Consider the following 23,672-nt stretch of genomic DNA (forward strand, 5'->3'; position numbering starts at 1 on the left):
CGTAAGTACTGATATTTTAAAAGTTTAAAATACATATGTTAAGCAGTTTCTTAAAATTGTGAAATGGGTCTCAACTTTGATTAAACTAATGAATTGAGAACGTATGTCGATATCTGGTACTGGCGATCTGGGGGAGAGACTCTACATGTAGTTAGATTTTATATTTTGTATTTTTTTTATATGTGTTTCAAAATTGTATTTCATTCTTACTGCATTGATTGTTTTAATGTTTAACACCTCTTTTTATTTGCATTGATTGTTTAATGTTAAGGGTAGTAATTTCAATTAGAAAATGCGCTATATAAATATTGTAAATAATAATAATAATAATAATAATAATAATAATAATAATAATAATAATAATAATAATAATAATAATAATTAAAAACCAATTGTTCAGAGAACAATTGAAGGTCTTTCCACTGAAAACAATGTATTTTAATATGAAAGTTGTAAAATTAAGTTTAAAATGTCATTTCAATCGTCAACTGATAGATTATAGTACGCTGATTCCATAAATATATGGTTTCTATACATTTTTTTTAAATAAGGGAGATAATTTGTTACTTCCGGTTTGAAAAATGTTACTTCCGATTATATTTGAATATTTAATTGACAGTGATTCCAAAAAGATCTGGTTCTATATACTTTTTTATTAATAAAGTACAAAAAATAGCTACTTCCGGTTTACACAAGGTCACTTCCGGTTATTTTTTTCAAGGTTAAATGGTTTGATACCTTTCGCCAAAAGTCTCATGGCTATATCATGTATACATATGAGCTGAAAGCAAAGGTCAAAAACTAGAACGTCAAATTAATCTATGACCTTGAGATCAATTTCAAGGTCATAAACCAAGGACCTAAAATCAAAAGACCATAGGTCTTAATTATATTTGGTTAATCAGTTATATCACCATACGCGTATTTTTAAATACAAGAGGGGAGAAAACTCACTTTTAAGTTCAACGTACCCTTGCAATCAAAATTTACGTGTTACGACATGTCGCAACTAACAATTTAGAAAAAATAATTTGTCGATATCTTATACGGTTTCTGGAAATTAGTGGAAATAAGCCAAATTCAAAAATTAAAATATGACCTTGACCTTTGACCTTGACCTATTTTTTATTTTTTTGGACCAAGGACCTCAAATCAAAAGATCCTAGGTCTCTATCACTTATGATTTATAAGATAGAAATTCATATCACTTATATCAGATGCATAAGGGGAAATAACTCTCATATGGAGCGGTCATATCGCTTCGGTCAAAATAGGACAAATCATGCGAAGGATATAACGAGCAATTTTGTAAAATAAATTTGTCTTAATCTTTTACGGTTGCGAAGGAGATGCGCTAACAAGGAAAACAGTGTTTGGGGAGATAACTCCTACAAAGAAAAGTATTCGTTTACGCAGGGTAAATTTCAAAAGCACATAAACTGTTCGATATCATATACCAAATATCTAAGCGACATATTGCGAAACAAATGTTTATCGCAAGAACAAAATTAGGCGGAAGAAAAAAAAAAAAAAAAAAATAATCAGAAGAAAAACAATAGGTCTTTCCACAGAAAAGTGGAAAGACCTAATAATAATAATAATAATAATAATAATAATATAATAATAATAATAATAATAATATCAATCATCGCCATAAGTCATTTCTAGAGACCAATAAATTAGGCCGACGTCCTGTATTTCATAGATGGTGTTACATTCGTCTGTCTTAATGTCGTGTAACGTTACGTTTGACCTCTTAGATATTCGAAAGACTTTATAGCCACGGAATATGAGCAGTGAGTTTTTTTAATGATTTTGGTAATATTTTCCTCTAAGTGATCTCAGTCCACAAAGATCTACCAACTTGTTTTGTCGATATTGCTCAAACTCTATGATTTGAGCTTCGTCTTTGTTATGCTTATTGTTATTTTTTAACGTTATAGGCATGCGTTCAAACCCCGGTTGTGTGGGTGCAATCGACTCCAATCTTAATTGAATAGAATTGTCAGTTTTACTATCAAAGGTCGGTGGTTTTCCCCTGGGCATTCTGGCTTACTCCACTAATAAAAACGTGCCACCACGAAATAGCCTTAATGCAACGTTTGAAAGTGGCGTTAAAACACAAATCAATCAAATAAAAATCACCACGTGACCAACAAATAAGATCTTTCGATCCTTAATCGAATTTCATGATGATTGTGGATAATTAAATACACAATAGACTTGTAGCGATTGTTCAATAGTTTGTATGCTTATTATACTGCATATAAGCAGGTTTATTGCGAGAGACATAAAAACGGCTTTTGATATTTTGTTTCGTCTGGTTGCTGTCCAATGCCTCCACTCATGTCTCTTTTTTTTTCTTGACGTTGTTAAAAATTTCGAAAGAAATTAAAGAACTTGTCTTAATATTACATGTATTAATCTTAGCCCAATATACAACTAACGATAAAAGTGTGGTCTAAACTACTTGTAGTTTTATATCTACGACAATCTTTAATTGAATATGTAATCTCGGTAACATTGTTTTACTACTTCTGATGATGATGAAACATTTTGATTATTAGTTAATAACTGTTTGCAAGATATAAAAAGGGTTGGATTTGATATTTAAAAATCTCGGGGTTTTTTTTCAGTTCGAAATTCGAATGTATTTCTTAGTATTACTATTAGTATTTCTGTCACCAGATTTATTGAGGTAATTATAAAAACACATATTTTGTTTTACACCATGTATAGATATAGGAAGATGTGGTGTGAGTGCCAATGAGACAACTCTCCATTCAAATAACAATTTAAAAAGTAAACCATTATAGGTTAAAGTACGGCCTTCAACACGGAACCTTGGCTCACACCGAACAACAAGCTATAAAGGGCCCCAAAATTACTAGTGTAAAACCATTCAAACGGGAAAACCAACGGTCTAATCTATATAAAAAAAAACGAGAAACGAGAAACACGTATATATTACATAAACAAACGACAACTATTGTACATCAGATTCCTGACTTAGGACAGGTGCAAACATTATTGACAAGAAGATCATTTTGACATAAATCAAAAGTTCATGTCAAATTGTAAACAAAATTGTTGCGATTTGTTGTACTGCTTAGAGATTTTGTTAACCCTGTTATTTATATTAATATATATTTTCGTATATTGTAGACCGTAATGAATACATGCTGTTTTTGGAATGGATACTGCCATGTTGATCTATATGGGTCCGACTTATTGATATTTGCTGAATTCACAGTGCAAACAATTCTTGTTTCTACTTTGTACACTATAATGAAGGCATGATTTTTGTTAGAAATGGATACTGCTATTTTGTTTATCTTTATGTGACTGTCTCATTGATCTTACTTGAAGTACTTAAAATTTCATGTTTGTTCATGACATTAACAGTCAGAGTAATTGGTAAAACCTGTTATAGGGGTCAACTTGGATAGAAGAAGAAATATAGTATTGTCACTTTGCAAAATAGGGATATATTGGATAATAATGACATCAAGTTAGGCTTACCACATGATATTTAAGGAATGAGCAGAGAAATCACATCATAAACAACAGGTGTTGTAAGTTTCAATTTGTTATGATCACAACTTCATAGTAAACAAACTTAACTGGCTATAGGACGAATAAACAAACGAACGGACGTACGCAATTATTGTTTGTTTAACGTACAGTGTCAAATAATTCATGTTAAGAATATGTTAAGACAAATGGGCGGATATTTTGGTTATAACTGAGTCATGGAAATAAATACATTAAACAGAAAAGAAACGATATGAGCAGTTATGAGTATTTATCCTGTCGATTCCTTTAAATTTTTTCAATGCAAACAATCAAAATACTCTCAGAAAGACTGTGGATGACATGTTTTCCTTTTGTTACATGTTTATAACGATTTTTGTTATACCCTGCAACATGATTTATAATCTGCAAAAGAGAGTCTAAAGATACCCTATCGACTTCCAAACTCATAAGTCGAAAATTTATTGACATCAGCATTCCTAAAATAAAGTAAAAAAATAAACCAGACCAACAAACAAACTACTGTAAAAGAAAAGTCTAAATTTGTAAATTGACACTGTAATTATAGACTTATTGGAACGACTTGTTTCCCTAAGAGGAGACGCGTACATTTTCAAAGCCACTGTGGATCTTGGCAATCAAACTGTGCTCAATGTGTGTTATCTGTAAGTGTTGTCAATCGTTTTGAAAGTAGATATGTATAGTAGATATCGAATATATTTGTTAAATGAAAATGTATTGGAAATTCAATTCAACACCAAGGTAAATGATTGAAACTGGAAAAGAAATTTCGACATGCACTTTTATTTTATTTTTATTTATTTTTCAAATATGAGTAGTATCTGCTGCAGTTTAAAAATCACTACCAAGAAACCCAGGAATGATGACGTTGGCTATGTATTCTATTTCCATTGCTTTGACTCAAAGAGATGCACTATCTCAATGTTTTCCGATAGATGAGCAATATTCAGAGGAGTATTGCCCTGATTATCATATAATGTTACATCTGCATTCATCTCAAGTAAAACTTTTACAATTTCCCTGTTCCTTTCATCGCATGTATTCAATTCAAGGTAATCATTTTCCCTATTGTTTCCTTTACATGCAATATGCAATGGTGACTGCCCATTATTATCACATTGATTAACATCAGCATTTTTACTCAATAACAATTTCACTATTTCCTCATGCCCTCCTTTGCACGCCGTATGCAAAAGTGTTGTTCCAAACTTGTCTCTATTTAAAACCTCAGCGCCGTGCTCTAGTAAAAGTCGTGCAATTTGTATGTGGCCCATTTCACAAGCCGCATGCAACGGCGACCGTTTATACTTATTGCGTAAAAAAATGTCGGCACGGTTGATTAATAACACTTCCACGACATCAATATGCCCCTTACAACAAGCAAAATAAATAGGAGTTTGTCCAGTCCGACCTCTCTGATTTAAATTTGCCCCTTTATTAAGTAAACACTTTACTATATTTGTATGTCCTCCTTCGCTTGCGATATGTATTGGTGCTTTGCCATGTACATCACATTTATCTAGTGAAGGTTTCATCTTTAGCAACAGTACTACGATATCTAAAAAACCTTCCTTACATGCAACAAACAAGGGAGATTGTTTTCGTCTGTCGCACTTACTGACATCAGCATCATTCTCCAGTAAAGTCTGCACTATATCTGTATTTCCTGTTTCACAAGCCATGTATAATGGTGACTTTCCAAACTTGTCACCCTTACTAATATCAGCCTTATTCTCTAGCAGTATTTTAGTTATATACTGGTGTCCTGTTTTACAAGCCACAATCAATGGTGTTTGTCCAAATTTACCACATTGGTTGACATCCGCATTGTTCTTCAGTAACAATTCCACAACCTCTATTTGCCCTCCTTCGCAAGCTTCGTACAATGGTGACTGCAAAGACCACCCTCCTTGAGAAATATTGGCCCGATTTTCAATTAAAATTTTCACAATTGATAAACTTCCTCTTTTACATGCAAAATGCAATGATGCGCGACCATCCCTACTTTGTTTGTTTACTTTTGCCTTTTTTCTTAACAGCAGTTTTACTATATTTATGTAACCCCCTTTGCATGCTAAAATCAATGGGGAGTGTCCACGTTTGTTACATTTCGTAACATTAGCATTTTTTTCAAGCAAAAGCTTAACTATAGGTGTATGACCACCTTTACATGCAAAATACAATGGTGAACGTCCCTGATAATCCTGAAAATCAATGTGCGAGATATTTTGAGTAACAGTTTGTTTCCAAAATTTTGTATCGTTATCTAAGAGTCGAAACTCGTCTCCTTCATAGATTGGTATTTTCCATTCTTTTACGATTTTCGATCTTTTCGAAAGTAAAAGTTGCACTATACCTATATGACCTTTGAAACAGGACACATGTAAAAGTGACATCCTATTATAATCATAAATACATATATTGGCATCGTTTTGTAGTAACAGTTTTACTATAGCTATGTGCCCATCCTCACATGCCATATAAAGTGCTGATTTTCCTAAATAATTGATGTCATTGACGTTGTATTTTAAATCAATCAGAACCTTAACTAGGTCAGGGAAACCTTGTATTGTGGCTTCAATTAATTCGGTTGTATACTTGTGATACGCTCTTGGTTGGAGGTCTTGTCGCAAAATTTTGATTATCTCAGCCCGAAGTGAGGCAATTACTAAGTTCTTATTACGTATTGTCCTAATGATGCCACCTTGTTTCAGATCGTTTATTACTCTGTTGAAATATTCTTCTCTCATGTGACTTTGAAGTATAATAATATTATCATTTTCTTTAGTTTCACGTGATTCAAATCTGTAATGATCGCAAACAAATTGCATGGGTGCATACTTGATGAAGCATTCTGTGAGCTGCTGTCCATAAAGAACAGCAGCAATTTCATGTATTTTATCATGTATCATTATATACATGTGTCCTCGTTTTCTTAAGTATGTTGACACCAATGTTTTAAAGCCTTGTTTTAACAAATTCCGTGGTCTTTCTAGATTTATATTAATGTCACATTCATTGACTATATGCTGTATTTTGTCTCTTATTTTAAACTTTGCATATTCCAATTTCAGCCAATTCGGATCGAAACCATCAACAAATAAAATGCATAGACCTAAAGCACAAAACTGGTATTCATTTTGACACCTAATGAATCGTTTTAAATTATCTTTAATAGTGTCAACAGGAAATGTAAAAAGTGTCGTTACTTCATCCTGAGTTTTTCCCTTAGATAATTTACAAAGCAAAGGAAAGAAATCGAATTCTTCCAATTCCCAGGGATCACACATTTCTACTGGTAGGTACTGTTTCATCATCAAGATTCTTTCGTTATCTAAGAGTCGAAACTCGTCTGACGTCAAATTGCATTCATTTCCTGTGAAACGTTTGAGCAGTTGAAACTGCAAATCTCTGTATATATGTAATCTACAGGATAACAATATTTTTGGAGATGGTATTTTTCGAAACTCTGATTGAACAATGGGTTGCTTTTTGTCATTTTCAATCTTAAAAATATTGAATATTTTTTCTAATTTTTCCAAGTGATCTCTCCAAAGATCTACTGAACATCCATTAATTGCTTCTTTACCACAAATATCATCAACTACAAAAACTTGTTTCTTTTTTGGGTCACGAAAGTTTATGATATCAAACGGTCCTGTCACAAATGGTATTACCTCATATCCATACTTTGAGTGTAGTTCTAAGGCAACATGATGAATAATCGAAGACTTTCCATTCCCTGAGCACCCTGTGACAATTATACTGTTATTGTATTTGAGACTTGACTTCACATACTTAGTAGCCTTGGTGATTACAAATATTTGGTCATCTTTTGTCCATTCATCTATATACTGCTTATGTTGAGCTGTTAAAATAACATTTTATATAGATTGCTTAGATTAAAAAAACTCGTTTAAACTTTTAATTGGCATTAAAAGTATAACATCATTATTTTTAAATCACATTTAATTTAAGTGAATTTATAGGTATATAGCAGGTTCAAAGGGGCATTGGCTACGAGATATCAACTTAAAATATAATAACGTGTTGTTCAATCAGTGTTAAAAGTGAAATAGTGAAATCATTCGTTTTTAACATACAGATTTTTTCAAACTTAGATGAGAAACATCGCTGATGAATTCTTCACTTGCAAGTGAATACTTTGATCTCATAATATCGGCATTCATGCAACCTTCAATTTAACCATTAGCTAAATGCTGGTTACGCCTTTGTTAGTCATTTAAAGGGAAAACATTGAAAGAGAAAAAAGGGAGAACCATTTCGTTGACTAATTCGATCTTGAAATAAGTTATTTTTATACAAAAAATCATGTTAAAACGATTTTTAACTTTTTTCACCGATAACATGAAATAAAACAGACCTAGAAAACTCCAATTGCACGAGCTTACTATCAATCTATAGTTTCATAAGATTCCCTCATTTTACGCAATGCATGTATTTAATATATCGACAAATCATATTCGCAATATTTTTCTTCTTGGGAAAGTCACGAAAATAAATCTCGCTGCTGAAAATGAGCAGGATAAAACTGTTGCTATATAAAAGGGAAAACAAATATTTCTTTTTACTTTAGTTTTGAATATTTCTGTCCATTTTGAATATGAGTAATCACATTATTTAGATTTACTTAGATAGACAAATCTGTAAATGTGCAAATGTACATGCACATACTTTGTGCACGCAAACGAGCCTAACGTAAAGGATAAGTATATGTACCCCTGATATTCTTCGGGATTGTTTCTTCTTCATTTCTTTTTAGTTCCAAAGCCAAATCTCCAATTTGCATGACAACATTCGCAACTAAAAAAGAGATTTTTATGTGTGTGTGTGTATGTGTTTATAATAACAGATCCGTTTTTGATTTCATTAGTTATGTGCCTGTTTTAGTTCCAACATCTAGGTGTCACAATTCATTAGAAATTAAAACCTCTCTGATACATTGATGTTTTTCATCAACAGACGATTTTATAATATATTTCTCAGATGATGCAAATACATTATCTACAGACTGTTCTATGACATTGAACATGTTGAAGTAAGCCATGTTTCACTTTTAAGTATTTTATTTGCATGTCTACATTGTTATACAAGTTTGATCATATCAAATACGTTTTTAATTTAGCTCCATGTTCAGAAAAAGTTTCATTTCGTAAATGTGTAAATACATTCAGTGAGTGCCTACAAAATATAACAAGGTAATATTTATAAACAAGACAATGTTGCAAATATAAAATAATGATATTAACCTATTGACAATTTTGGAATGTTCACTCGATCTACCTTTGCATTTCTCTTGTTAAAGGACCAACACAACAACAATGAGTATTATGATTTTTTTTTCGTTTTCTTTACAAAGTAATCAGGAATTCATTTCCACCTCAAACTACACAAAGAAAAGATTTTATGAATTCTTTTACAACTGTCAGCTGATTCAAATTTGAAGTAAATTGTGAGTTATGCTTCAGATGTACATATTAGACGTTATACTGTAAATCATCAGATTTCATATTTTAGAACTGTTCCTACACATTTGCATGTTTTGCAAATATATGATTGCACAATTCATTTTTAGATGTAATCATTAATATTAACATAAGATTCAAGACTTATCCATAAAGATATTTTACAGGATCTATTTTTGCAAACATTATAAAAAGGGATCGATAGATAGCAAACAAATATTCCAACAAATACCATGTGAAAACCAAAATGATCAAAAGACTTGTGGGTTATCTAAAAAGGTAAGAAACGTCTAGCATCTGTTTTAAGAATCATGATAGTATGTGTAAAATATCAATTTGGTAAAGCCGTTGTTTATTCCTATTTTACAAAAAGACTATGCGGTCAATGGACATAGTATCAGGGTGTTGAGTTATGTTTTTTTTTTTCCAAAAAAAAAATTCTGATCCCCAATTTGATTAAAAACTAAATTCAGATGACAAATAAATATTCCTAATGAAGATTCCCCCTATACCGTATCATGAAAAAATAATTTGATTAATATAGAGTCGAAAAACTATCAAACAGATTGTGAAAAAAAACCAATAACCCCCTCTTAACTCTTTACCGTTCCTATGATCCGAATTCGGGTCATAAGCACTGTTTTGCGTAAAATTTGGATTCAAACCTTAAGTTCTTTGCCATTTGACTATCAACAGATTTCACCAAGGACTTAAATGAAACCTCTGAGTTTCCGCTACACGTTAAAATGGCAGTTGTGTATTTTGGGGTTGATCTTTGTGGTTGAATAAAGCAATTAAGCTATCATCGTTTTAAAAAAAAATCAGCTAAAATTTAATAAAAAAAACTTAAGAATTGTGTTAATATTGACTTATGAAAATATTGTGTTTGGTTGCTATAAACCGCAAAAAATCTGTCCGTTATGGATCTTCTTCTTTCAGGTTTGTGTTGAGCTTTATAAAATGAAGGTTCATTGAGTTATTCTTTTTTTTTTTTATTTCTACGAAAAACGAATACAAACAGTGAACATTGTCAACATGTCAGTAATTTTCAGCAACTATTTCTTAGAATTTCTGTCCATACCAGTAAAAACGTGCATATTGTGGTTCCAGAGGCCAAATAGTATAAATAAAATGCATTTCTTACTACTTGTGTTACTTGTTTTTGAATTAAAATCATTATTACCCCCACCTTTCCCCCTTTCCCCTCCCCCTGGTTTACAGAGCATCCCACATTGTGTGCTCTTTTAAAGATGTAAAAATAAATAAAGTTTTTACGTCTTTCTGAATCTTGTTATGATCTAATATTTGTATGAGAAAATTCAACATAAAAATAAATATTACAAATAACATTGAAAATAAGTATCAATTTAATCAAGTTTAATCGTCTGGTTCCTTAGCTGAGGGGATGCATCTGAGGCTAGTAATCAAGCGATCCGGGTTCGCATCCCGCAAGGATTAATGTACGGTTTAAAAATAACCAATACCAATATTAAATAACTTGACTTGACTTTAATTTAATTCTAATTTCAAATTGAAAATGCTTTTTTCCTTGTGACAAAGTTAATTGTCTGTATTTTATTTATAGTCGTTTAAAGAATAATAGAGACATATATGTTAAGATAATCTATTACAAATCGATAACTATGGAATTCTGACGCGGCAAGACTTTTGTTTTTCTGTCTTTTCAGTGATTGTAGGGATTAGGTGCGGATGCACTTCAGTTGCACAGTTTAGCTACGTTTTTTACCCAGAAAGTTCGAAAATAGCAATTTTGACCCAAATCAGCCACATACGGCATGTTTGGCTATAAAAATTGCTGTTTCTCACATAAATAGACCATGCAGGGTTCTTTTTTTTTTAGAGATGTTATTTCTAACATTGTATTTGAATGCTCTGTTGATACTATTTCCATAAATAAATTTCAAAAAAGGACATTTTGTATCGAAATTTTACAATTTTCTGAGTTTTTTGTTGTTGTCATGTGACATTAGACTGATTATCACGTGATCAAAGATGAGATATTGTGTTTACAAACCTGTCATTATTATTACTGAAAAACTATTTTCAATCAAAAGTCTGAGTTGATAAGTCTACGAACAGTAATAAGAAAGTTATGATTGATTGAAATTTGATCGCTCCTCAGCGGCAAAAATAGTGCAATTTTTGCCGAATGGTAAAGAGTTAAGGTTAAATGGTTGCTCTCTCGGGGACTTTCCGTTTAGAATTTTTCATGGAGTTCAGTACTTTATTTAAAAAATTCATGAATTTAAAGATTTTTTTTTATAAAACAGAGATTACAGATAATTTAATGATAAACAGCTTGCTATTAATTCACAAATAGCCTAATACATTTACGAATTTAAATAACAGCTTCCTCAGACAATAAAATAAAATTTCAATCAATTGTGTCGTCTTCTGTTGAAAGTTCAAATACAACCACTGGTTTTTACTTCTAGTCTGTGACCTGTTGATCTTACCAAATTGATATTTATATCATATCTGTTTAATGAATATTTGAATATACATGTTTGTTTGCCTTCATATAATTGCAAATAAACAGCTGCGCCATGAGCGCATGGTACACCCGTCGTGATTTTAAAGAATAAAGCACATTTGTGTTCTTTTCTAGCCATAATTCGAATTCATGCTATTAAGATATTGAGACAACATCGCTTGCACTGTGACCAGCATTCTAGTTCAGTCAAGATGGCCGATTGGTCTAGAGCGCTGGACACAGTGCAGACGGTGTTGTCTCGGTATCCCAATAGCATGAAATCGAATCATGGATAGGGAAGAACAGAAATGTGTTTCCGCATGAGGGCATATATAGTGCTTGGAACATAAATGTGCTCATCGTAAACACATGCATTATTTAATAGTCTACGAATCAGATAGTTTTCATTAATGCTTTAATAATGCATAAAAATCACCTATTTTTTTATTTTTTCTAATAAACAGTATAATTCATTGGTTACCAATCTGTCTCAATTGATTAACAGTACAAGATGGCGGTATACAGGTAATCTACCTTAAGTACTTGTATACATATCAGCCCTGTCTACCCTGACAAAACAGGAAAACTGGTTACATTTTTATCACTAGAATATATTTTCAAGCTGATTAAAGAAAACATATTTCTGCGTGAATACAATGTGATAAATAGGGCATGCATTGTTTTCCATTTGTCTAGTCAGAGGTTTTTTAAGCTGACTATGCGGTATGGTTATTAATTTCTGTGTCATTTGGTCTTTCGTGGAGAGTTGTTTCATTGACAATCCCTTATTTTTCATATATGATTTCTTTATCTCCGTAAGCAAGAGAATGGTATAATAAAGTTTTCTATAAACTATCGATATGCACCAATAGTTAACACAAGACAGACCAATCAAATTTTATATAAATCAAAACTTAAATGCATAAATTAAGTTCAATGTGTGTACGCTAAGGTTCTTAAAATAGTGTCCGTCTTTTCTTTCTGGGCTGATTTAGGTATGTATTTGCAAAGCAGATATGCATTAGGATTCATAATTATCATGGTGTTATGGAAGACAATATGTCTTTCTACTTGAATTACTACCAAAGTGTTGTTTTATTCATATAATAAAACTTCTTGACTGTAATACTAAACCAAATAGAATTTGACAAGCAGTGGTCCCAAGTAATGATACGAATACACACCCTGAAATGCTAATCATGATCAACAGACTATGATAAAATAATGTTACTTTAAAGTCTTAAAGATAGTAAAGTATAACGCAAACTTAATTTAATTCTTATCTACGTACGCGAGTAAAAGGCAGAACATACGTGCGCGAGTAAAAGGCAGAACAAACTCTTTACAGACGTACGCATACACCTCTTTATCATTCCATAGATAAAAAATATATATATAGCTTAACTTCTGCTTAAATAATCCGATAAACATTTGTATTCAACAAATCTTACCATTGACCATTGACCCATAAGTTGGGTCAAAATCATTGAAACTCTGCCCAGACATTTGAAGCATTACATGCACTTGATATAGTTCACTTATTTCCTATATTTTCTTAGCAACTATCAAACCACGAAAACTAAACCGATTCAAGTTAGAATTTGACTTTTAAATAGTCAAGTTTGGTTTAATTTTATAAAGTGATAAATTAAATCAGCTTTAATTATTTGATACTTTATGTAATACATGTAATTCAAGTGGAAGTTTGAACTAGCTATAAAACCAGGTCTTAATATGTATTTTTATCAAGTTAAGGTAGATTCATGGTATACCGCCATCTTGGATTGCACAATCGCAGTACAAAATCGGTCTAATTATTTGCCTAAATTTGCAAATTTGGAGACAGATTTGCAATTCAATGGTTAGACTGTTTTTTTCTATTTGAAGACAAATTGTTAATTAATCGTATTATTCAAAATATTTTAACAAATATCGATTTTTTTGGTATAAAAATTATTTTTTTCAAATGAGCTATTTAAGGGGGGTACAAAATTTATACTGGGCTAATAGGGAAATTTTTTATTTTTACTTGTAGCAAGAAAACAAGTTCGGTGACACCATGTTTTCTTTTTATTTTCTTAAAACATATTATGAAACCTTTCTTCTCACAATTTATTTCAAAATTTTATCTCATAGAATTTTTTTTATGCACACTAATGTGTTTTTTCATGAACAAACTAACCAAATTTTGGCAATTTTCAACGACCCATAGCTTGAAAAATAACACGGTGACCCATACTTTTTATTAAATTTTTGAAAAAACCATAATAAAATCTTCATTTTGGCAAATTATGAAAAAATTCTGTCTCATAAAATATATACTTGTGATCTACCTTAAGTCATTGTAATTGATATTTTTTAGTGTGTGTTAACCCGCTGCATTTGTTTGCACCTGTCCTAAGTCAGGAATCTGATGTTCATTAGTTGTCGTTTGTTTATATGGTTCATAATTGTTTTAGTCTCTCGTTTTTCATATAGATTAGACAGTTGGTTTTGCCGTTTGAATGGTTTAACACTAGTGATTTTTGGGTCCCTTTATAGCTTGCTGTTCGGTGTGAGCCAATAATCTGTGTTGAAGACCACACTTTGACCAATAACGGTTTACGTTTACAAATCATGACGTGGATGAAGAGTTGTCTCATATCACATCTTCTTATATATATTAACCCTTCAATTTCTTTAGGAGATGCCTGTAACAAGTCAGAAATGTGAAAGAAAGTTATTTTCCAGTCGTTCTGTTGAGTGATGTAGTCGATTGTTTAAGATAGTCACGATTATAAACTCACCTTTTTCGAATTTTCGTTGTAGTTCCATATTTTTTTTTAATATACTTTTCCTCAAATTACAATACAAAGCGGGGTTGTTTTTTAAAATTGTATTTACTAACGTCAGATTAAATTAAGTTGTCCACCATTGTAAGTGTCCTATACAAAATTAAATTTATATTTTAAGAGATTTTTTTGCCTCATTTATGGGCATTATGTTTTCTAGTCTGTGCGTTCGTCCGTCCGTTAGTCCGTTCGTCCCGCTTCAGGTTAGAATTTTTAGTCGAGGTAGATTTTGATGAAGTTGAAGTCCAATCGACTTGCAACTAAGTAAACATATTCCCTATGATATGATCTTTCTTATCTGAATGCCAAATTATAAATTTTACCCCTAGTTTACGGTCCGCTGAACAAAAACAATGATAGTGCGGATGGGGCATCCGTTTACTTGGAACATATTCTTGTTTAATATAAAACAATACATTTTGGTTTACAATCATTTTTTTCACTTCTTTCAGCTTTTCGTTTAGAAGTAAAAAATTCTTACTTTGCAACTATCAAAGGAACAAAATTTTCATAGATATTCTCTGGAAGCAACATCTGAAAGGTACTTAATGCAAAACCTCTTTTTTTTCAATTTTAGACAAATATCTAATTTTCAAGATATTACCTTGCGTACTGCATTCGTTGTGAATACTTAATGTCTCGGCTTGAAGTAGAGATATATCCGTTCGGTTGTTAACTGTATGCGTTGTCAATATTTTGAGTTGGGCACAGATTTCTTCACGGAATTCAAGCAGATCTTGACGAATGTAACCAAGGATATCTTTGTTCAGATTCATCTGGTTCACTTCCTCGCATTTTGATTTGTATGCTATTCCACCAAGCCTAGTGATTGCCTTTAATATGGGTGAACAACAGTTATGCTGGATTTATATTATAAACATTTCAATGAAAAAGACAAAGACAAAGAATTTCGTAAAGGCTTAAGTGTTGGTGCTTATCAATTCATTCAATTAAGATCGATATCTTTTTTTAAGAAATGCGAGGATTCAGATTATATTAACGTTTTGATGACGTGCTTGTCTTCGGTGGGCTTTATTATTAATAACAAAGTTAAGGATTGGCTTTTAGGGAATGATTGTTTATGAAATCTGATATATTTTAGTTATCTTCGAAATTGTGAATGATTTCTAACACTAAAAATTCATAACAGAACCATACCCATGAAATCATAGCCGTAACATTTGACATTGCACTACATTTTAAAATATTGTAGTTATTATTTTCAGCAGACATGGGATATCAAGACAAAACTTTCATTCTCATATTTTCTGATTATATCTTTAAAATGGGTAGGAAAATAGGTAAAACAATACAGTTATATAAACATGACAATTTTTATGATTAAACTTTACTTTTTAATATTTCAAAATAATTTCCGTGTGTTTTTTACCAAATCGTACTAAAAAGCAAAATGAGGTTCAATAAATACTTGTGATAAAAAATAAGACTAGCACCTTTGATAATATTACTATACTAAAAAAATTCTAGTGCAGCTTTATATTCAAATAAGAAGTTTGAGACATTGACGTCATAGATAATAACAACATAAACTATGATGAATATTTTTATGATCCAGTGCTTTCAGTAAACAATTTTTATTTTCATCACTAATAGCAGAACTAAACTTTCAATCCCCACTACAATCTACAATAATTCTTTACCTCAGATACGCAAATCCACATTGTGTTAAAGTCTTCATTAGATAGTTCATCTTTCTCAGCATGGGCCATTACATTTCTGTAGTACTTAATCCTGGCTAAGTCTGCTCCATCACTGACTTCTGTAACTGGTGGTAGTTTATCAAACCTATGTGATGGTTTAACGATATTGGTCATGTTTCTCAACAGGCAGATCATCAATGTAATGTCAAAGTTATCTGATGATGTTATGCCTATAATTCAAAAGCATTGGTTTTTAAAGGGTAAAAAGAAATGCTAAAATTTACACTACCAGCCCAGAAGCCAGCATTTATGTATTCACATGAAACTACAATAATGAAGATGTGGTATGAGTTCCAATAAGACAACTCTTCATCCAAGTCACTTTTTTAAAACTAAACCATTATAGGTCAAAGTAGGGTATGTAACATAGCCTTAGGTCACACCGAACAGAAAGCTACTAAGGGCCCCAAAAATGACTTTTGTAAAGTGTTCATTACGGTAAACTTACCATTTAGTAAAAATTGATATATTTAAAACACTAAGTGTGTTCTACTGAAAGGCTTAATTTGCCTTAATCATATTTGACCCAACTTTTCAGAACATTCGGTTCTGAAAGCTCTTATGCGTAATGCTATATTGCATGAACTGTTCGGCAAATTAAATTCTTATAATTAATATTCTGCACTGCTATCATAAGGGAATTGTGATAGCGTACCTAAGGAACAAACATTATTTCTAGTTTATTCTGCACAATGACGATCACCAAGACGCTTGATGAACATTAAAAGAGGAACGAAAGATACCAGAGGGACAGTCAAACTCATAAATCGAAAATAAACTGCGCCTGGCTAAAAATTAAAAAGACAGAAAGACAAACAATAAAACACATGAAACAACATGTGTAACGCAATTGCTTAAGGAATAACACATGATGTGCAGTTAGCCAATCAGAATAACGTATTATAATGAAACATACATCTAATGTAATTATGTGTATATAACGTACCTGATGCTGGGTAAAGTAGATCCATCTGTTTCTTATTAATGATATGACCATAAAACAAGTTTCTAATCCTAGGTTTATCTCTCGCTAGTGTAGCTAAAAGTGTGGATGGAGGGAAATACTGGTTGAATTTCTCTCGTACTGCTTTAGGTGCAACATTACTCATCAGTCTAAACATCCGTAGAAAATTATCTTCATTCTCTGTCAATGACGTGTCATTTATCTGTTGTCTAAATATATTCCTCCAAGATTTCCTTGAAAAATTCTATAATAGAAATAAATGATTCACTTAAAACACATTGAGAGAAAATTCAAAAGGGATCATTTTAATACTTTGAAAGTTGTCAATTTTTTTAAGTGAATCATTTATTAATTTTAACAATCTTTTTTTTTTACTTTTACATTTTAGTATATTTTTGGTAATATTTATTTGACGTAATTCGGTACTTATACATCTCGTTGCTATGGTAAATTTCTGTATTCTTGTCTTTCGTAATGTGGTTTGTTTATATGCCTTTTTATTTTTCTGTGTTGGCATATTTGTTTGTTTTCATAGTGATTAAGATAAAAACACAATGTTGACTGCTGTTCCCCTATTGCTTTGACATTTTTACCTATTGTGTCTTGGTTGGTTTTTTCGTTTACACATCGTTGTCAGTATAATATAGATTTAGGCGACTGTCACACAAGTCAGAGGTTGGCTAGCTATAAAACCGGGTTTTATGCAACATTTTCTAAATAAGAAAATGCATTTACTAAGTCAGGAATATGACAGTTGCTATCCCTTTGTTTGATGTGTATGATCTTTTGATTTTGAAATTTGATAAGGGATAAATGAGATATAACATAGATCTGATGATTTTAATAAGTTCTAATCGATATGTTATTATCAAATGTGCATGTGTCAAAAGAAAGAATATTATAGGGTTATTGCATGAATATTGGGGAATATTGTCCCGAGTAGAATTTTATATTGCACGAGTTTGCGAGTGCAATATATGTTCTACGAGTGACAATATTCCCCATTATTCATACAATAACCCTTTTATTGTATAGCAATATAATATTTGAAAGTAAAAATTGGTTTAAACTAACATTTTCTCGTTGATGACGTAATGAATTTTGAAGATTTATTGCATTAGTGCAATATTAGAATTTATTGCACGCTAACTTTTGGTTACTTTCTGTGGGAAATATTATATTGCTATGCAATAATATACAATATTAAGAACGTATGAGTCTAGAACGTCACAATGACTTTCAAAGATACAAAAAAAAAACTTACAAATATCTCATGACGCCATGCTAACAATATCATAAACCACCCCCTTTGATATGCTGTAGTTATTATGACGAGTGATACAGCTAATGACATGGCTCCAAAAACTGTTACAATAGGTTCCATTCTATTAGTGTAGTTTACAAATCAAACAAATATTCATCTGCAAATATAGAAAATTGGCAGCATAAACCAAATTTTTTTTTTTAATTTGGATGACATCATGTGGTTTATAAGGATGTCAAAACGCAATATCAATGACAAGTAACTCCATTTTACTTTGCAATCCTTCGGAAGTATTATTCAGAAAAAAAAATATTGCAGATTTTAGTATGTTCTATCTAGTTTCATTCTCAAATTCTATACTATTAAACGAGAAGACCTCATTTTGTGTGTCGCTTCTCTTCTTTCCACAATAAAGTAATCATCATGCCTCTATGTCCTATAGGTATAGTGCATAGTCGCATTTGTCATCCATTTTTATGATTGTTCAGATTGAGTTATTTTGGGAGAAAAACAAGAAAAAACGCATCCGGATATTGATTCCGTCATTGGGCGAAATTTTAAGTCATATTAGACTTCCGGTTTGCGTTTTTCTGTATACTTTGAACATACATATACTACGAATAAAGTGTATTTTCTATCTGCAATCTTTTTCAAGTTTACAATCCACGGCGGTCACAGAGTAAACTAAAGAGAGAGAGAGAGAGAGTCTGTATAATATAGAAATGACCGCCGTGGATCGATTAGTTACCTGAGAATTGAAAGTAAAAAGCAAATACACTTTATTTATAGTAATGAATGTGCAGCGCTAAAAGTGTGCATGTGTTATTAATGTTAATAAAAATTAAAAAAAAATGGGAATTTTTGAAAAATAAAGGAAGAACAGGGCTAGGAAAACAATTGTCCTGTCCAAAAGCACCTGACTTTTGATACCTTTTCTGGAATTCTCCATCAATTAAATCTTTTACAAAAATTCATTATAACAAAACAAAAAACGAAGGTGTGGTATGATTGCCAATGAAACAACTCTCCACAAGAAACCAAAATGACACAGAAATTAACAACTATAGGTCACCGTACGGCCTTCAACAATGAGGAAAGCCCATACCGCAAAGTCAGCTATAAAAGGCCCCGAAATGCAATGTAAAACAATTCAAACGAGAAAACTAACGGCCTAGCTTATTTATGTACAAAAAACATGAACGAAAAAAATATGTAAGACAAAATTAACAACTATAGGTCACCGTACGGCCTTCAACAATGAGAAAAGCCCATATCGCAAAGTCAGCTATAAAAGGCCCCGAAATGCAATGTAAAACAATTCAAACGAGAAAACTAACGGTCTAGCTTATTTATGTACAAAATACATGAACGAAAAAAATAGGTAAGACATAAACAAACGACAACCACTGAATCACAGGCTCCTGACTTGAATGTTCTTAATATACTAAATGTATGTTCATATTGAAATTAATAGAAAACAAAAAATGGGAATTTGGGAAATAAAGGAGGGATAAAAAAAAAGCAATTTCCTGTCCCCAAGTACCTATGACTTTTGATATTTTTCCTGAAATTCTCCAGTCATTAAATCTTTTGCAAAATTCTTCCTACAACACTTTACATACTTCCAACCACTCTCTGATTGCCCGCGATTTCGCGGGTGTGTTCTAGTATATTTTAAGTATATGAAGCACAAATAAATATTAAGTTTAACAAAGCGATGGAATAAAAAGTAAAGTGCAGTTCTTTTTATTTTCATTATATTCCATGTTTTACTAACTAGAGTTTTAAGTTATGTTATACAAATTCCTAATAATGTAGCTTCTATTTGAGTCTTAGAATCCTTTACTTGCGTTTTCTCTCTCTTCACATCGTCAGGATTCGACTAGATGGTCAAACTTGTTACATATACATGTATCCTTCAACTATAAACGAAAAATGTGTTTGTGTTTTTTCCCACTGCTTCGATGGTACGAACGATGCATTCTGTGAAAGCATGATTTCTTGGCATTTGGCAGGAAATACTAATATATTCAAAGAAAAATAAATTCTAAGTTCATGTAAATAGATAAAAAAAAATAGTATAGTTGCATTCAGTTATAATAATTCAACAAGCAGCTCAATCATCGATTTGTGCATTATATATATTTCCATATACAATTTAAAAAAATAGAACAAGTTTCATATTTAAATTAATTCCGTTCACAAGGCATAATTAGTAATTGAACAGAGACAGGAAATACAGATGTGACAAAATATAATATGGATTATTAAATAACAGGTCTTACCGATAGAAACACAAATTCCTATGTTACGTTTACAAATGTGTTTGTTTACCTGATAAGACGTAGCTATTGTGCAGGTTATACTGATAAAATTTGATATTAACTTGAAATGGACTCCCTTATAGAAATCCATATATCGATTTTATGTTATTCTTCAAATTCTTATCTGACCTAACATTATGTGTAATATGTGTGTGTCATCTATGGATTGTCATTATATGCTTACAGAAGATATAGGCATAGGGATGGACGATACAATAAATTTAGTAGATATGGGTATTATTTCATTGAAATTTGGAAATTTGACATATTTTTATTTTACAGGGTGTTAATGAATGCAGATGATCGTCATTCTAAGTTAAAATTTTAAGTGGAATACGCCCTTAATTTCAGACATCATGGATAAACTACAAAATTCATTTTTATACTGGAAACAACAATGAAACTAAGGAAAACTGACCCCTCTCTCTCCCCCCCCCCCCCAAAAAAAAATGAAAAACAAACTGATGTTCACCGGGGGCACGTGTAGCAACGCCCAGGTATTTGGGAAGCAAATTCCGGGGGAAATTATTGTTTTTAACGACGCGCGATTGGCCAATCAAAATCCGAAAAATATACTAAGCCGGAATTCGACCTGCTGAAAGGCGAAATTATCGTCCTATCCACTATGTCCTCATTTCTGGAGATGAATGAAAGAGATGTGGGGTAAACATCATTGTGACAATAAACCTTTGACACAAAAAGGACAAAATACGTCTCAAACAATAAATCAAAGTACTGAAGTACTGAAAATCAGTTGACCGCAAGTTCTTGTGAATGGTCACAAGCTCTTCTCAGAAAAAACAACAAAGTAAGGTTAATGAGGAGCGTAAAGGGGGTACCTGCACGGAAGAACGCGAAATAAAATTGCCATTTCACGATGAACAAATAATTAAAAAATTTAAAATTTCTTGAACGTTGATATTTTACCGATTTCACGAAACACTATTTGTAACGAACCTTGTTCACTGATCCATGGAATGAGGTCGAGGTCAAACGAAAGTTGTCTGACGGGTATGAGGACATTGCAAGGTACGCACATACTAAATACAGTTATCCTATTACTCAGAGAATGAAAGAAATTAACATTACAAAATATCGTAACTTTTTTCAAGTAGTCACTGAACCATGAAAATGAGGTTAAGGACAATGGATACATGTATATGACAGAGGGAAACTTCATAACATAGGCATCTATATACAAAGCATCTATGTCACCTTCTTAAATTTAAAGCTTTAAGAAGTTACCTAACGCCGCCGCCGGATCGCTATACCTATTTTGAGCTTTCTGCGAAAAAAAGTCGCAGGCTCGACAAAAAACAAGGCTTGTTGTAGCCAACTGATGAGACTTGGTCTGGTCCTACATGTTGTTTCATTTTCATCACTAGTTTATAATACAAGATATATATATATTTTGTTTTTACTTTGTTCCTTTTTAAATAACAAACGTTAAGTTCATCTCTATACGTGTCTTACATTCTCCTTGCTGATCATTCGACATCGTATATTTCTATATAATTACTTCCACAAACGGCCAGACTCGTGTTAAAACAAACATCAAAGATCGTATTGAGTTTATTGCAATGTTTCAAAAGTATTCGCATGTGTTTCCCATCTTCACAAACTACGTATATCGACCCATTCTGACTTCCAACAAAAACAATTCCTTGTGGATGAATTGCTAAGCTGCATATTTCTTTGAAATGTTCATCTTTGTTAGAAAATATGGTATTGCCATCTAAAGACGTGCACACGAGTTCTTCCTTATTTGATGTGTGTAGTAAATTTCGGTTCTTGCAGTCGATTGCGAGTCCATTAAGAGATGTACAGTTTGTATTGGTAGTAAAACATGTTTGCAGATACTCGTCTTCTATATTTTCGATGCTGATATGTTGCACAGTGCTATCGACCATCACGTATAAAGTTCCTTCAAACACGCATAAGTCTCCATTTTTTTCGTCTGAACCTTTTTTAATTGTAATTTCCGATTCAAACTCGTCTATGAATTTCAATGCAAATAACTTTGAATTGTAGCATGAAACAAAAAGGTGCTTGCTTTCGACATCGTATGCAAGTTGTTTGATATGTTCTGAAGAAGTAAACTCAGCTAAAATCTGTTCATTTGAAATGTCAAGAGCTTTTATTTCATTCGTTGAACTTTTTCCATCTACTCCACCGAAAACAACAATTTTCTCCGATCTATAAACACACGCGTGAACATCAAAATTTTGTAAATGAATAGTTTTACGATGCTGGATGCAAATGTTGTCATAACAAACCGGAGGTATAGTTTTATTAAGGAGAGCACTTTGTGTTGTGTATAATTCTTTTTCATATTGGTCGCAGTCTACTGCAGACTTTTTTGTGATGTTTATCTTGCCTAGGCAATTAGCATTCACAACCAGATCTATTGTTTCGTTTAAAACAAATTTTGCATCCCTAATTGAACTCGAGTTCAAAGTTCTGCTTGCTTCTTTGACTGCATACTTCAATTCAATTTTTGATCTTTCAAAATGAACAAACTTCTGATTAAGAGAACCATGCTGTTGCACAACATTTGTCTTATCTTGTAGTTGATTTATGCGATTTAGGAATGACTTCACAGCTTCCGAGTTTTCTTCACAATCAAGTGTCTGCTCATCGCGAATCAAATTCAAATCCTTGATAACGGAAACCAGAAGACCATCTAGTTTTTCCTTAACAGTTTCAGTTGTATTTTTCGCATCTGTCTCAATTTGTTTAAAAACGGAAATCAGCTTTTCATTTTCGAAATTCCTCTCCTCGGCTAGTTTATCCATCTTACTTTTGACTTCTGTTAGTTCAAATTGGAGCGTTTCTATCTTATCGTTGTTAAGATTTTCCATCATATCAATAGCTTGAACATTTTCACATTTTCTGTGATGTAAGGTTAAACAAAGAACGCAACACACTTCTTGGTGGTCAAAACAATAGGCGTCTAAAATTTTCGATTTATGAAGTGAACATGTGTCAGATATGGAACTCAACTCGGGTTCGCCTCCGCTAGTACAATTACTT

At 32.0% G+C, this 23,672-nt stretch overlaps 1 long non-coding RNA gene across 1 annotated transcript; it reads right to left on the reverse strand.

Annotated features, from left to right (window-relative positions):
* Positions 1 to 7,285: 7,285 nt before the first annotated feature.
* Positions 7,286 to 15,109, reverse strand: LOC143042784 (uncharacterized). The gene is made up of 3 exons (XR_012968125.1): positions 14,971 to 15,109; positions 8,296 to 8,379; positions 7,286 to 7,423 (listed from the first exon to the last, which is right to left on the reverse strand). It is a non-coding gene; the product is annotated as an uncharacterized LOC143042784 (long non-coding RNA).
* Between the last annotated feature and the right edge of the window lie 8,563 nt (positions 15,110 to 23,672).

The sequence above is a fragment of the Mytilus galloprovincialis genome, chromosome 8 (genome assembly GCF_965363235.1).
Source record: "Mytilus galloprovincialis chromosome 8, xbMytGall1.hap1.1, whole genome shotgun sequence".
NCBI lineage: Eukaryota > Metazoa > Mollusca > Bivalvia > Mytilida > Mytilidae > Mytilus > Mytilus galloprovincialis.